Here is a 17,418-nt window from a genome sequence, read left to right as displayed (position 1 = left end):
CACTCATCAGCCTGAGAGGCTTGTCTGCTCACCCGCTGGGGTGCTTGTGGTCTGGGAGCTGAGGTTCGGGCTTCGGTCTGGTCCCAGGGAGAGGACTGGGGTTGGCTGCATGATCACAGCCTAAAGGGTCTAGTGCACCACAGCTAGCATGGAGGGAAACCGGGAAAAAGACTGGAGCTGCCGTAGAGAGCAGAATAAAGAAAAAAGAATGAAAACATTTGAGGACAGTCTCAGAGGCCTCTAGGACAACATGAAACACACCAACATTCGAATTGTAGGGATCCAAGAAAAAGAAGAGAAAAAGAAAGGGACTGAGAAAATATTTGAAGAGATTATAGTTGAAAACTTCCCTAATATGGGAAAGGAAATAGTTAGTCAAGTCCAGGAAGTACAGAGAGTCCCATACAGGATAAATCCAAGGAGAAACACACCAAGACACATATTAATCAAACTGTCAAAAATTAAATACAAAGGAAACATATTAAAAGCAGGAAGGGAAAAACAACAAATAACACACAAGGGAATCCCCATAAGGTTAACAGCTGATCTTTCAGCTGAAACTCTGTAAACCAGTAGGGACTGGCAGGACATATTTAAAGTGATAAAGGTGAAAAACCTACAACCAAGATGACTCTACACAGCAAGGATCTCATTCAGATTTGATGGAGAAATTAAAACATTTACAGACAAGCAAAAGCTAAGAGAATTCAGCACCACCAAACCAGCTTTACAAAAAATGTAAAAGGAACTTCCCTAGGCAGGAAACACAAGAGAAGGAAAAGAGCTACAATAACAAACCCAAAACAATTAAGAAAATGGGAATAGGAACATACATATCGATAATTACCTTAAATGTAAATGGATTAAATGCTCCAACCAAAATATATAGATTGGTTGAATGGATACAAAAAGAAGACCCGTATATATGCTGTCGGCCAGAGACCCTCTTCAGACCTACGGACACATACAGACTGAAAGTGAGGGGATGGAAAAAGATATTCCACACAAATGGAAATAAAAAGAAAGATTTAGTAGCAATTCTCATATCAGATAATATAGACTTTTAAACAAAGACTATTACAAGAGACACAGAAGGACACTACATAATGATCAAGGGATCAATCCAAGAAGAAGATATAACAATTGTAAATATTTATGCACCCAACATAGGAGCACCTCAATACATAAGGCAAATACTAACATCCATAAAAGGAGAAATTGACAGTAACACAATCATCATAGGGGACTTTAACACCCCACTTTCACCAATGGACAGATCATCCAATATGAAAATAAATAAGGAAACACAAGCTTTAAATGATACATGGAACAAGATGTACTTGATTGTTATTTATAGGACATTCCATTCAAAAACAACAGAATACACATTCTTCTCAAGTTCTCATGTAACATTCTCCAGGATATATAATATCTTGGGTCACAAAACAACCCTTGGTAAATTTAAGAAAACTGAAATCATATCAACTATCTTTTCCAACCACAACACTATTAGACTAGATATCAGTTACAGGAAAAAATCTGTAAAAAATACAAACACATGGAGGCTGAACAACACACTACATAATAACCAAGACATCACTGAAGAAATCAAAGAGGAAATCAAAAAATACCTAGAAACAAATGACAATGAAGACACGATGACCCAAAACCTATGAGATCCAGCAAAAGCATTTCTAAGAAGGAAGTTTATAGCAATATAATCCTACCTTAAGAAACAAATAACAACTCAAATAAACAACCTAACCTTACACCTAAAGTAATTAGAGAACGAAGAACCAAAAAAAAACCCAAAGTTGGCAGAAGGAAAAAACCATTAAGATCAGATCAGAAATAAATGAAAAAGAATTGAAGGAAACAATAGCAAAGATCCAGAGAGCTAAAAGCTGGTTCTTTGAGAAGATAAACAAAATTGATAAACCATTAGACAGACTTATCAAGAAAAAAATGGAGAAAACTCAAATCAATAGAATTAGAAATGAAAAGAGAGAAGTAACAAATGGCACTGCAGAAATACAAAGGATCATGAGAGATTACTACAAGCCACTATATGCCAATAAACTGGACAACCTGGAAGAAATGGACACATTCTTAGAAATGCACAACTTTTCAAGTCTGAACCAGGAAGAACTAGAAAATATGAACAGAACAATCACAAGCACTGAAATTAAAACCATGATTTAAAATCTTCTAACAAACAAAAGCCCAGGACCAGATGGCTTCACAGGCGAAATCTATCAAACATTTAGAGAAGAGCAAACACCTATCCTTCTGAAACTCTTCCAAAATATAGCAGAGGGAGGAACACGCCCACACTCATTGTACGAGGCCAACATCACCCTGATACCAAAACCAGACAAAGATATCACAAAGAAAGAAAACTACAGGCCAATATCACTGATGAACATAGATGCAAAAATCCTCAAGAAAATACTAGCAAACAGAGTCCAGCAGCGCATTAAAAGGATCATACAACATGATCGAGTGTGATTTATCCCAGGAATGCAAGGATTCTTCAATATATGCAAATCAATCAATGTAATAAAAAGATTAACAAACTGAAGGAGAAGAACCATATGATCTTCTCAATAGAAGCAGAGAAAGCTTTCGACAAATTTCATCACCCATTTATGTTAAAAAAAAAAACCTGCAGAAAGTAGGCATAGAGGGAAATTTCCTCAACATAATAAAGGCCATATATGACAAACCCACAGCAAATATCGTCCTCAATGGTGACAAACTAAAATCATTTCCACTAAGATCAGGAACAAAAAAAGGTTGCCCAATCTCACCACTCTTTTTCAACATAGTTTTGGAAGTTTTAGCCATAGCAATCAGAGAAGAAAAAGAAATAAAAGGAATACAAATCAGAAAAGAAGAAGTAACGCAGTCACTCTTTGCAGATGACATGATACTATACATAGAGTATCCTAAAGATGATACCAGAAAACTACTAGAGCTAATCAATGAATTTGTAATGTAGCAGGATACAAAATTAATGCACAAAAATCCCTTACATTCGTATACACTAAAGATGAAAAATCTGAAAGTGAAATCGAGAAAACACTCCCATTTACCATTGCAGCAAAAAGAATAAAATATCTAGGAATAAACCTACCTTAGGAGACAAAAGACCTGTATGCATAAAACTATAAGACATGGATGAAAGAAATTAAACATGATACAAACAGATGGGGAGATATACCATGTTCTTGGATTGGAAAAATCAACATTGTGAAAATGACTCTACTTCCCAAAGCAATCAACAAATTCAATGCAATCCCTATCATACTACCACTGGCATTTTTCACAGAACTAGAACAAAAAAATTCACAATTTGTATGGAAACACAAAAGACCCCTAATAGCCAAAGCAATGTTGAGAAAGAAAAACGGAGCTCAAGGATCAATCTCCCTGACTTCAGACTATACATCAAAGCTACAGTAATCAAGACAGAATGGTACTGGCACAAAAACAGAAATATAGATCAATGGAACAGGATAGAAAGCCCAGAGATAAACCCACGCACATATGGTCACCTTATCTTTGATAAAGGAGGCAAGAATATACAGTGGAAAACATACAGCCTCTTCAATAAGTGGTGCTAGGAAAACTGGACAGCTACATGGAAAAGAATGAAATTAGAACACTTCCTAACACCATGCACAAAAATAAATTCAAAATGGATAAAAGACCTAAATGTAAGGCCAGAGACTATCAAACTCTTAGAGGAAAACTTTGGCAGAACACCCTATGACATAAATAACAGCAAGATCGTTTTTGAAACACCTCCTAGAGAACTGGACATAAAAAAAATTAACAAGTGGGACCTAATGAAACTTAAAAGCTTTTACACAGCAAAGGAAACCGAAAGGACAAGACGAAAGGACAACCCTCAGAATGGGAGAAAATATTTGCAAATGAAGGAACTGACAGAGGATTAATCTCCAAAATTTAAAAGCAGATCATGCAGCTCAGTATCACAAAACAAATAACCCAATCCAAAAAATGGGCAGAGGACCTAAATAGACATTTCTCCAAAGAAGATATACAGATTGCCAACAAACACATGAAAGAATGCTCAACATCATTAATCATTAGAGAAATGCAACTCAAAACTACAATGAGATATCATCTCACACCAGTCAGAATGGCCATGATAATAAAATCTACCATCAATAAATGCTGGAGAGGGTGTGGAGAAAATGGAACCCTCTTGCACTCTTGGTGGGGTTGTAAACTGATACATCCACTATAGAGAACAGTATGGAGGTTCCTTAAAAATTAAAAATAGAACTACCATATGACCCAGCAATCCCACTACTGGGCATATATCCTGAGAAAACCATAATTCAAAAATAGTCATGTACCAAAATGTTCATTGCAGCTCTATTTACAATAGCCATGACATGGAAGCAACCTAAGTGTCCATCATCAGATGAATGGATAAAGAAGATGTGGCACATATATACAATGGAATATTACTCAGCCACTAAAAGAAACGAAATTGAGTTATTTGTAATGAGGTGGATTGACCTAGAGTCTGTCATACAGAATGAAGTAAGTCAGAAAGAGTAAAGCAAATACCATATGCTAACACATATATATGGAATCTAAAAAAAAAAAAGATCATGAAGAACCTAAGGGCAAGACAGGAATAAAGACGCAGACCTACTAGAGAATGGACTTGAGGATACAGGGAGCGAGAAGGGTAAGCTGGGACAATGTGAGAGAGTGGCATGGACATATATACACTACCAAATGTAAAATAGATAGCTAATGGGAAGCAGCCGCATAGCACAGGGAGATCAGCTCAGTGCTTTGTGACCACCTAGAGGGGTGGGATAGGGAGGGTGGGAGGGAGAGAGATGCAAGAGGGAAGATATATCGGGACATATGTATGTGTATAACTGATTCACTTTGTTATAATGCAGAAACTAACACACCATTGTAAATCAATTATAATCCAATAAAAATGTTAAAAATTTAGAAGAAAAAATTGGAGTCAAGAGGAAAGGAAAATTTCATTTTTTTAAAAGTAAACTTATTCTTTTAACTGGCAATAAAGGCAACGAAAATAGTTTAAAAAGTAAAATTAAATGGATGACTAATAAGAACCTGCTGTATAAAAAGTAAATAAAATAAAATTCAAAAAACAATCCCAGCAAGTAATTTTGTGGATATCAAAAACTGATTCTAAAGTTTACATCAAGATGCAAAAGACCAAGAATAGACAACACAATGTTAAAGGAGAACAAAATTGGAGGACTGACACTACCAATTTTAAAGACCTACTATAAAGCCACAATAATCAAGATGGTGTGGTGTTGGTGAAAGAATAGGCATATAGATTAATGGAACAGAATAGAGAGCCCCAAAATAGAAACTCACAAATATAGTTAACAAATCTTTGAGAATGGAATGAAGGCAATACAATGTGGAAAATAATAGTCTTTTCAGCAAATGGTGCTGGAACAATCAGACATACACATGGAAAAAAAGTGAATCTAAACACAGTCCTTTGCCAAATTAACCCAAAATCAACCATAGACCTAAATATAAAATGTAAAGCTATAAAGCTCCTAGAAGAGGACACTGGATATAATCTAGAGGACCTTGGGTATGGCAATGATTTTTTAGACACAACACTAAAGTCACAACCCATGAAAGAAAAATTTGATAACCTGGACTTTGTCAAAATTTAAAACTTGTCTGTGAAAGACACTGCAAAAATAATGAGAAATCAAGATACAGACTGAGAAAATATTTTTAAAATACTTATCTAATAAAGGACTATTATCCAAAATATACAAAGAACACTTACATCTCAAAAATAAGAAAATGAGGGCTTCCCTGGTGGCGCAGTGGTTGAGAGTCCGCCTGCCGATGCAGGGGACACGGGTTCGTGCCCCGATCCCGGAAGATCCCACATGCCGCGGAGCGGCTGGGCCCGCGAGCCATGGCCGCGGAGCCTGTGTGTCCGGAGCCTGTGCTCTGCAACGGGAGAGGCCACAGCAGTGAGAGGCCCGCGTACAGCAAAAAAGAAAAAAAAAAAAAAAAAAAATAAGAAAATGAACAATGCAATTATAAAATGATTTTAAAAAAACCTAAACAAACATCTCATCAGAGAAGATATACATATGGCAAATAAGCATGTGGAAAGATGTTCAACATCATATGTCATTAGGTAATTGCAAGTTAACACAGTAAGATACCACTATACACCTATTAGAATGGCCATAATCCAAAACACTGACAACCCCTAAGGCTGGTGAGGATGTGAAGAAACAGGAATTCTTATTTACTGCTGGGGCAAATGCAGAATAGTATAGCCACTTTGGAAGAAAGTTTGGCTGTTTCTTACAAAAATAAAATACTTTTACTGTATGATTTAGCAATCGCACTCCTCGGTATTTACCCAAATGAGTTGAACACTTATAACCACACCAAAACCTGCACACAGGTGCTTATAGCATCTTTATTCATAATTGCCAAAACTTGGAAGCAACCAAGATGTCCTTCAGTAAGTGAATAGATAATCTGTGGTACATCCAGACAATGGAATATTATACACTGCAAAAAGACATGAGATATAAAGCCATAAAAAGACATAGAGAGGGACTTCCCCGGCAGTCAAGTGGTTAAAACTTTGCCTTCCAATGCAGGGTGTTCAAATTCAATCCCTGGTCAGGGAGCTAAGATCCCCCATGCCTCCTGGCCAAAAAACAAAAGCCAAAAAAACCCAGAAGCAATATTGTAACAAATTCAATAAAGACTTTAAAAAATGGTCCACATCCAAAAAAATCTTTTTAAAAAAAGACATGGAGGGACCCTAAATATATACTACTAAGTGTAGAAAGTCAATCTAAAAAGGTGACATACTGTATGAATCCAACAATACAACATTCCGGAAAAGGCAACTATGGAGACAGTAAAAGGATCAGTGGTTGCCAGGGGTAAAGGGGGAGAAGAGATAAATAGGTGGAGCACAGAGTATTTGTAGGGCAGTGAAAATGTTCTGTATGTTACTCTGGTGGCACATATATATCATTATATCTTTGTGAAATCCCTTAGAATATACAATACCAAAAGTGAATCCTAGTGTAAACCATGGACTTTGGGTGATAAAGATATGTCAATGTAAGTTCATTAATTATAACAAATGTATCACTCTGGTACAGGATTTTGATGATGGGGGAGGCTGTTCATATGAGGGACCAGGAGGTATATCAGAAATTTTTGTACCCTCTGTTCAATTTTGCTGTGAACCTAAAAATAGTCTAAAAGATAAAGTTAAGAAAACATTTAACAAATTCAAAAATAGAAATCATAAAATTATGTTCTTAGATCATAATAGAATTGAGCTAGATTTAAATAACAGAAGGATTTATAGATTTTTAAGTGTGCTGTTCAATATCATTAAGTGCAATTACACTGTTGTTCAGCCATCACCATTATACACTTCCAGAATTTTTCATCACAAACTGAAGGTCTGTACCCATTAAATAATAACTCCCTGGTCCTCACTCCCCCCAGGCCTTGGTAACCACTATACTACTTTCTGTCTCTTTGAACTTGTATATCAGTATATAATAGTAAAATCATAAAATATTTGTCCTTTTATGATTGGTTTATCTCATTTAGCACAATGTCTTTACGGTTCATATATAACTAGCATGCATAAAAACCTCATTCATTTTTTTAATAATAAAATTTGTTATTTTAATCATTAAATGTAAAATTCAGTGGCCTAAATACATTCACAGTGTTATGCAACCACCATCACTTTCTATTTCCAAAAATTTTTCATTACCACAGACAGAAACTCTGTAACCATTAAGCAAAACTTCTCAGTCTTCCCTTCCCCCAGCCCCTGGTAACCTCTAATCTACATTCTATGTCTATGAATTTTCCTATTCCAGTTATTTTTAATACAACTTTATTGGAGTATAATTGCTTCACAATACTGTGTTAGTTTCTGTTGTACAGCAAAGTGAATCAGCCATATGCATACATATATCCCCATTACCCCTCCCTCTTGAGCCTCCCTCCCACCCTCCCTATCCCACATCTCTAGGTCATCGCAAAGCACCGATCTGCTCTCCCTGTGCTATGCTGCTGCTTCCCACTCACTATCTATATTACATTTGGCTGTGTATATATGTCAATGATACTCTCACTTCGCCCCAGCTTCCCCCTCCACCCCCGTGTCCTCAAGTCTGTTCTCTATGTCTAAGTCTTTATTCCTGCCCTGCTACTAGGTTCACCAGTACCATTTCTTTTTTTTAGATTCCATATATATGTGTTAGCATATGGTATTTGTTTTTCTCTTTCTGACTTACTTCACTCTGTATGACAAATTCTAGGTCCATCCACCTCACTACAAATAACTCAGTTTCATTTCTTTTTATGGCTGAGTAATATTCCATTGTATATGTGCCACGTCTTCTTTATCTACTCATCTGTCAGTGGACATTTATGTTGCTTCCATGTCCTGGTTATTATAAATAGTGCTGCAATGAACATTGTGGTGCATGTCTCTGAATTATTGTTTACTCAGGGTATATGCCCAGTAGTGGGATTGCTGGGTTATATGGTAGTTCTATTTCTAGTTTTTCAAGGAACCTCCATACTATTAGAAAATATTTGCAAATGAAACAACAGACAAAGATTAATCTCTAAAATATACAAACAGCTCATGCAGCTCAATATCAAGAAAAACAAAAAACCCAATTAAAAAATGGGCAGAAGACCTAAATAGACATTTCACCAAAGAAGACATACAGATGGCCAAGAGGCACATGAAAATATGCTCAACCTCACTAATTATTAGAGAAATGCAAATCAAAACTACAATGAGGTATCACCGTACACCGGTCAGAATGGCCATTATCAAAAAATCTGGAAACAATAAATGCTGGAAAGGGAAAGGGTGTGGTGAAAAGGGAACCCTCCTGCACTGTTGGTGGGAATGTAAATTGATACAACCTCATTCATTTTTAAAGCTGAAAATTTTCCATTGTATGTATATAACACATTTTTATTATCCATTCAACAGTAAGTGGACACTTGTGTTGTTTCCAACTTTTGGCCATTGTAATAATGTTGCTATGAACATGGATGTCCAAATATATGTACAACTCCCTGCTTTAGTTGTTTGGGTATGTAACAAGGAGTGGAATTTCTGGATTGTATGGTAAACCCATTTTCAACTTTTTGAAGAAGTGCCATATTGTTTTCCATAGTGGCTGCAGGATTTTACATTTCTAACAACCATGCACAGGTTTCTGTCTTAGTCCAGTTGGGCTGCTATAACAAAATACTACAGATTGGATAACTTATAAACAAAAGAAATTTATATCTCACAGTTCTGGAGGGTAAAAGTCCAACAACAGGGTACCAGCATGGTCAGGTAAGGGCTCTTTTCTGAGTGTCAGGCTCCTCATTGTATCCTCACATGGTATAAGGCGCTGGGAAACTGTGTGGGGTCTCTTTTATTAGAACACTAAACCAATTCATGAAGGCTACACCCTCCTGACTTAAGCACATCCTAAATTGCCCACCTCCTAATATCATTATCTTTGGGAGTTAAAATTTCAGCGTATGAATTTGGGGATACACAAACTTTCAGACCATAGCAGTTCCAGGTTTTTCACGTCCTCATATAAATTTGGTTTTTCCTCTTTTTTTATATATAATATACATCCTCATAAGTGTGAAGTGGTATTACATTGTAGTTTTGATTTGCATTTCAGTAATGATTAGTGATGTTGAGAATATTTTCATGTGCCTATTGGCCATTTGTACATTTCCTTTGGAGAAATATTTTGGTTTTGTTCTTGAGTTGTAGAAGTTCTTTATATATTCTGGATATTATTTCCATACCAGATATGTGATTTGTGCATATTTTCTCCCGTTCAGTGGGTTGTCCCTTTACTGTGTTGATAGAGTCCTTTGGTCTACAAAAGTTTTAAAATTTGATGTGGTTCTAGTTATCTGTTTTTTTCTTTAGCTGCCTATGTTCATAGTGTCATATCCAACAAAGTCATTGTTGAATCCAGTATCACAAAGCTTTACCTTATGTTTTCTTCTAGGAGTTGTATAGGTTTAGCTCTCATGTTAAGGTCTTTGACCTATTTTTCAGTTAATTTTTGTGTATGTGTAAGACAAGTGTCCAACTTTTGCATGTAAATGTCCAATTTTCCCAGCACCAATTTTTTTTAATATTGAAAGCAGTTTTATTTCTTAAAATTTTATCCCAAGATTACTGGTATCCCAGTGCTTACATTCTGCTTGGCACATAGTAGGCATACATTCATTAACACAACCATTTAAAAATTGATTTGATTCATTGAGTACTCGGGGACAGTGGAAGAAAAAAGGAAAAAAGAGTAGCTATGCAATGACGTTAGCACTCACTAGGTAGCATGTGGCTTTCTTCCTCATAGCTGTAGTAGCCAACAGTCTACCTGCACTGAGAACACTCATGATTCCCAGAACTCCAAGAACATGTTCCCCAGTTATACATAAGTTCTCCTATCTGTACTCTTATTTTTTATACTACATAGTCTCTAACACATAGTAGGTGTTCAGTTTTTTCTAGGTTGTTTAACACGATATGCCTTCGTCTTCTCATCCCTACTTTTCAACAAGGTAACCATTCCCAAAGCACAGCTCAAATGTCAACTTCTCCATGATCACTTCTTTGATTTTCCTACCTCAATTCTCACTAAATACTAGGTTTGGACCATTACTCTTAAACTTACCCAGCACCAATTTTTGAAAAGACTGCTCATTCCCCATTGAACGGTCTTGGCACCATTGTGGATAATCATTTAACTATATGCAAGTGTTTATTTCTGGACTTTCTATTCTATTCCATGGGTCTATATGTTTTTCTTTATGCCAGCAACACACTTTTAATTGCTGTAGCTTTGGGGAAGTTTTGAAATCAGAAATTGTGAATCCTCCAACTTTCTTCTTTTTCAATACTGTTTTAGCTATTTTGTGGTCTACTGGGATTCCAAGTGAATTTTAAAATGGATTTTTCTATTTCTGAAAAAAAAGAACTATTTGGGATTTTGATAGGGATTTTATTAAACCTATAGATCACTTGGATACTATAGATATCTTAACAACGTTGTCTTCCAATCCCTGAGCACAGGCTGTCATTCCATTTATTTATGTTTTCTTTAGTTTCTATTAGAAATATTTCATAGTTTTCAGTATATGCCTTTCACTTCCTTGGTTAAATTAATTTCTAAGTATTTTATTCTTTTTGATGCTATTGTAAATGGAATTGTTTCTTAATTTCCTTTTCAAAATTTGTGTATAGAAACACAACTGATTATTGTGTGTTGATATTTTATCATGCAACATTTAAAAATTCCTTTATTAGTTCTAACAGAATTTTGTGTGGCATCTTTGGGATTTTCTACATATAAGATATTGTCCTCAAACAGAGATAATTTTACTTCTTCCTTTCCAATTGGATTCCTTTTATTATTTACTTTTTATTCCTTAATTGCTCTGGTTAGAAGTTCCAGTGCCATATTGAATAGGAGTGGTAAAAGTGTGCATCCTTGTCTTCTTTCTGATCATAAGGAAAAGAACTTTCAATCTTGCATCATTGAGTGTTATGTTTTTCACACATCACCTTAATTGTGTTGAAGCAATTTGCTTCTCTTCCTAGTTTGATGAGTGTTCTTATCATGAAAGAGTATTGGATTTTGTCAAATGTTTTGGATAAATTAATTGAGATGATCTTGTGGTTTCTTATCTTTATTCTGTTGATGTGAAATAATACATTGATTGTCATATGTTAAACAACTGTGCATTTTGGGAATAAATCCCTCTTGGTCATGGTGTTTAATAATTTTAATAGGCCACGGAATTCATTTTTCTGGTATTTTGTCAAGGGTTTTTACATCAATATCCATAAAAATATGTCTGCTCTTTCCTTTTTTATACTGTTTTTCTCTGGCTTCAGTATCAGGGTAATACTAGCTTCGTAAAAAGAGTTAGGCAGTATTATCTCTTATTCAATATTTTTGTTTGCTGTAGCTTTTACTTTTTAAAATTTGTTTATTTTTAGAGAAGCATGGTTGATTTACAGGGTTGTGTTAGTTGCAAGTGTAGAGCAAAGTGATTCATACATATACATACATTTGTATGAAAACATACATATATATCTATTTTTTCAAATTCTTTTCCCTTATAGGTTATTAAAAATATTGAGTATTTTTCCATGTGCTATACAGTAGGTCCTTGTTGGTTATCTATTTTATGTATAGTACTGTGAATATGTCAATCCCAAATGCTTGATTTATCCCTTGCCCATCTCCCCTTTGGTAACCATAAGTTAGTTTTCTATGTCTTTGGGTCTGTTTCTATTTTGTATATAAGTTCATTTGTATCTTTCTTTAGATTCCACATATAAGCAATATCATATGATATTTGTCTTTCTATCCCTGGCTTACTTCACTTAGTATGATAATCTCTAGGTCCATCCATATGGCTGAAAATGACATTATTTCACTCTTTTTTATGGCTGAGTAATATTCCATTTTATATGTGCCACATCTTCTTTATCCATTCATCTGTTGATGGACATTTAGGTTGCTTCCATGTCCTGGCTAGTGTAAATATTGCTGCTACGAACATTGGGGTGCATGTATTTCTTGAATTATGGTTTTCTCCAGATATATGTCCAGGAGTGGGATTGCTGGATCATATGGTAGCTCTATTTTTAGTTTTTAAAGGAATCTCTATACAGTTCTCCATAGGGTCTGTACCAATTTGCATTCGCACCAACAGTGTAGGAGGGTTCCTTTTTTCCAGACGCTCTCCAGCATTTATTATCTGTAGACTTTGGGTGATATCCATTCTGATCAGAGTGGGGTGATTCCTCATTGTAGTTTTGATTTGTAATTCTCTCATAATTAGTGGTGTGGAGCATCTTTGCATGTACCTTTGGCCATCTGTATGTCTTCTTTGGAGAAATGTTTATTTAGATCTTCTGACCATTTTTCAATTGGGCTGTTTGGTTTTTTGATATTAAGCTGTATGAGCTTGGAGATTAATCCATTGTTGGTCACATATTTGCAAGTATTTTCTCCCATTCTGTTCGTTGTCTTTTCGTTTTGTTTATGGTTTCCGTTGCTGTGCAAAACTTTTAAGTTTAATTAAGTCCCATTTGTTTATTTTTGGTTTTATTTCCATTGCTCTAGGAGACAGATCCAAAAAGATATTGCTGCAATTTATGTCAAAGGGTGTCCTATCTATGTTTTCCTCTAAGAGTTTTGTAGTATCTGTTCTTACATTTAGGTCTTTATTCAATTTCGAGTTTATTTTTGTCTGTAGTGTGTGGTGTTAGAGAATGTTCTAATTGCATTCTTTTACATGTAGCTGTCCAGTTCTCCCAGCACCACTTATTGAAGACATTGTCTTTTTCCTTTATATATTCTTGCTTCTTTTATCATAGATTAGGTGACCATAGGTGCCTGGGTTTATCTCTGGGCTTTCTTTCCTGTTCCACTGATCTATATTTCTGTTTTTGTGCCAGTACCATACTGGTTTATTTTGTTATTTTTGTTTTGTTTTGTTTTGTTTTTAACATCTTTATTGGAGTATAATTGCTTTACAATGCTGTGTAAGTTTCTGCTTTATAACAAAGTGAATCAGTTATACATATACATATGCTCCCATATCTCTTCCCTCTTGCGTCTCCCTCCCTCCCACCCTCCCTATCCCACCCATCTAGGTGGTCACAAAGCACCGAGCTGATCTCCCTGTGCTGTGTGGCTGCTTCCCACTAGCTATCTATTTTACGTGTGGTAGTGTATATATGTCCATGCCACACTCTCACTTTGTCACAGCTTACCCTTCCCCCTCCCCATATCCTCAAGTGCATTCTCTAGTAGTTCTGTGTCTTTATTCCCATCTTACCCCTAGGTTCTTCATGACATTTTTTTTCTTAGATTCCATATATATGTGTTACTTTATGGTATTTGTCTTTCTCTTTCTGACTTACTTCACTCTGTATGACAGTCTCTAGGTCCATCCACCTCACTATAAATAGCTCAATTTCATTTCTTTTTATGGCTGAGTAATATTCCATTGTATATATGTGCCACAAATTCTTTATCCATTCATCTGATGATGGACACTTAGGTTGTTTCCATGTCCTGGCTATTGTAAATAGAGCTGAAATATTTTGGTGCATGACTGTTTTTGAATTATGGTTTTCTCAGGGTATATGCCCAGTACTGGGATTGATGGGTCATATGGTAGTTCTATTTGTAGTTTTTTAAGGAACCTCCATACTGTTCTCCATAGTGGCTGTACCAATTCACATTTCCACCAGCAGTGCAAGAGTGTTCCCTTTTCTCCATACCCTCTCCAGCATTTATTGTTTCTAGACGTTTTGATGATGGCCATTCTGACTGGTGTGAGATGATATCTCATTGTAGTTTTGATTTGCATTTCTCTAATGATTAATGATGTTGGCATTCTTTCATGTATTTGTTGGCAATCTGTATATCTTCTTTGGAGAAATGTCTATTTAGGTCTTCTGCCCATTTTTGCATCGGGTTGTTTGTTTTTTTGTTATTGAGCTGCATGAGCTGCTTGTAAATTTTGGAGATTAATCCTTTGTCAGTGGCTTCATTTGCAAATATTTTCTCCCATTCTGAGGGTTGTTTTTTGGTCTTGTTTATGGTTTCCTTTGCTGTGCAAAAGCTTTGAAGTTTCATTAGGTCCCATTTGTTTATTTTTGTTTTTATTTCCATTTGTCTAGGAGGTGGGTCCAAAAGGATCTTGCTGTGATTTCTGTCATAGAGTGTTCTGCCGATGTTTTCCTCTAAGAGTTTGATAGTTTCTGGATTTACATTTAGGTCTTTAATCCATTTTGAGCTTATTTTTGTGGATGGTGTTAGGGAGTGTTCTAATCTCATACTTTTACATGTACCTGTCCAGTTTTCCCAGCACCACTTATTGAAGTGGCTCTCCTTTCTCCACTGTACATTCCTGCCTCCTTTATCAAAGATAAGGTGACCATATGTGCCTGGGTACCATACTGTTTTGATGACTGTAGCTTTGTAGTATAGTCTGAAGCCAGGGAGCCTGATTCATCCAGCTCTGTTTTTCTTTCTCAAGATTGTTTTGGCTATTTGAGGTCTTTTGTGTTTCCTTAAAAACTGTAAATTTTTTGTTCTAAGTCTGTGAAAAATGCCATTGGTTATATGATAGGGATTGCACTGAATCTGTAGATTGCCTTGGGGATATAGTCATTTTCACAGTATTGATTCTTCCAACCCATGAACATGGTATATCTTTCCATCTGTTTGTGTCATCCTTAATTTCTTTCATCAGCATCTTACAATTTTCAGAGTACAGTTTTTTTGCCTTCTTAGGTAGGTTTATTCCTAGGTATTTTATTCTTTTTGAAGCAAAAGTAAATGTGATATGTTTTCTTAGTTTCTCTTTCTGATCTTTTGTTGTTAGTGTATAGAAATGCAACAGATATCTATGTATTAATTTTGTATCCTGCAACTTTACCAGATTTATTGATGAGCTCTAGTAGGTTTCTGTTAGCATCTTTAGGCGTTTCTATGTATAGAATCATGTCATCTGCAAACAGTGACAGTTTTACTTCTTCTTTCCCAATTAGGATTCCTTTTATTTCTTTTTCTTCTCTGAGTGCTGTTGCTTGGACTTCCAAAACTGTGTTGACTAAAAGGGGTGAGAGTGGACATCCTTGTCTTCTTGATCTTAGCGGAAATGCTTTCACCTTTTCACCATTTTGTATGTTAGCTGTGGTTTTGTCATGTATGGGCTTTATTATGTTGAGGTATGTTCCCTCTATGCCCACTTTCTGGAAAGGTTTTATCATAAATGTGTGTTGAACTTTATCCAAAACTTTTTCTGCATCTATTGAGATTATCATATGGTTTTTATTCCTCAGTTTGTAAATGTGGTGGATTGGTATGTGGATACTGAAAAATCCTGCATCCCTGTGATAAATCCCACTTGGTCATGGTGTATGATCCTTTTAATGTATTGTTGGATTTGGTTTGCTACTATTTTTGTTGAGGATCTCTTTGTCTATGGTCATCAGTGATATTGGCCTGTCATTTTCTTTTTTTGTGGTATCTTCATCTGGTTTTGGTATCAGGGTTATGGTGGCCTCATAGAATGAGTTCAGAAATGTTCTTTCTGAAGGAAAGGAACAGAGAAATATTCCTTCCTCTGCAATGTTTTGAAATAGTTTCAGAAGGATAACTGTTAATGCTTCTCTAAATGTTAGGTAGAATTTGCCTGTGAAGCCATCTGGTCCTGGACTTCTGTTTGTTGGGAATTTTTAAATTATGTATTCAATTTCAGTACTTGAAACTGGTCTGCTCATATTTTCTATTTTTTCCTGGTTCAGTCTTGGCAAACTGTTAGAACAAATAAATAAATTCAGAAGTTGCAAGATATAAAATCAACATACAGAAATCAATTGCATTTCTATACACTACCATGACCTCTCTGAGAGAGAAAGCAATCCCATTCACAATATTATCAAAAGAAATAAAATGCATAGGAATAAACTTAATCAAGGAAGTGAACCAAAAGATCTATATGCTTGTAACAGTGTGGTATCACCTCACACTTGTAAAAATGGTTATCATCAGAAAGTCTACAAATAAGAAATATTGACAAGTACGTGGAGAAAAGTGAACTCTTGTATACTATTTGTGGGGATGTAAATTGTTGCAGTCACTATGGAAAACCTTATGGAGATTCCTCAGAAAAACTAAAAATATAACTACCATATGATCCAGCAATTCCATTCCTGGGTATATATCTGTAGAAAAAAAAAACACTAATTTGAAAAGGTATATGGACCCCAATGTTCATAGCAGCACTGTTTACAGTAACCATGACATGGAAACAACCCAAGTAAACAGAACTACGGATAAAGAGGGTGTGTGTGTGTGTGTGTGTGTGTGTGTGTGTGTGTGTAATGGAATATTGCTCAACCCTAAAAAGAATGAAATTCTGTCATTTGCAGTAACATGGATGGACTTACAGAATATTATGCTTAGTGAAATGTAGACAGAGAAAGACAAATACTGTACGATATCACTAATATGTGGAATCTAAAAAATAATAGAAATGAATATATATGCAAAATAGAAATAGACTCACTGATATAGAAAACAAAACTGTGGTTACCAAAGAGGAGAAGGAGGGGTGGAGGGACAAATTAGGGTATGGGATTAACAGATACAAACTACTGTGTATAAAAATAAATGAGCAACTAGGATATATTGTATTGCACAGGGAATTATAGCTCTGATCTTTAATGACTTATTATGGAGTATAATCTGCAAAAATACTGAGTCACTGAATCAT

Source organism: Mesoplodon mirus (genome assembly GCF_964341445.2).
Source record: "Mesoplodon mirus genome assembly, chromosome: X".
In the NCBI taxonomy this organism is placed as follows: Eukaryota; Metazoa; Chordata; class Mammalia; order Artiodactyla; family Ziphiidae; genus Mesoplodon; species Mesoplodon mirus.
The sequence above is the reverse complement of the archived record's forward strand: the minus strand, read 5'-3'. Positions refer to the sequence as shown.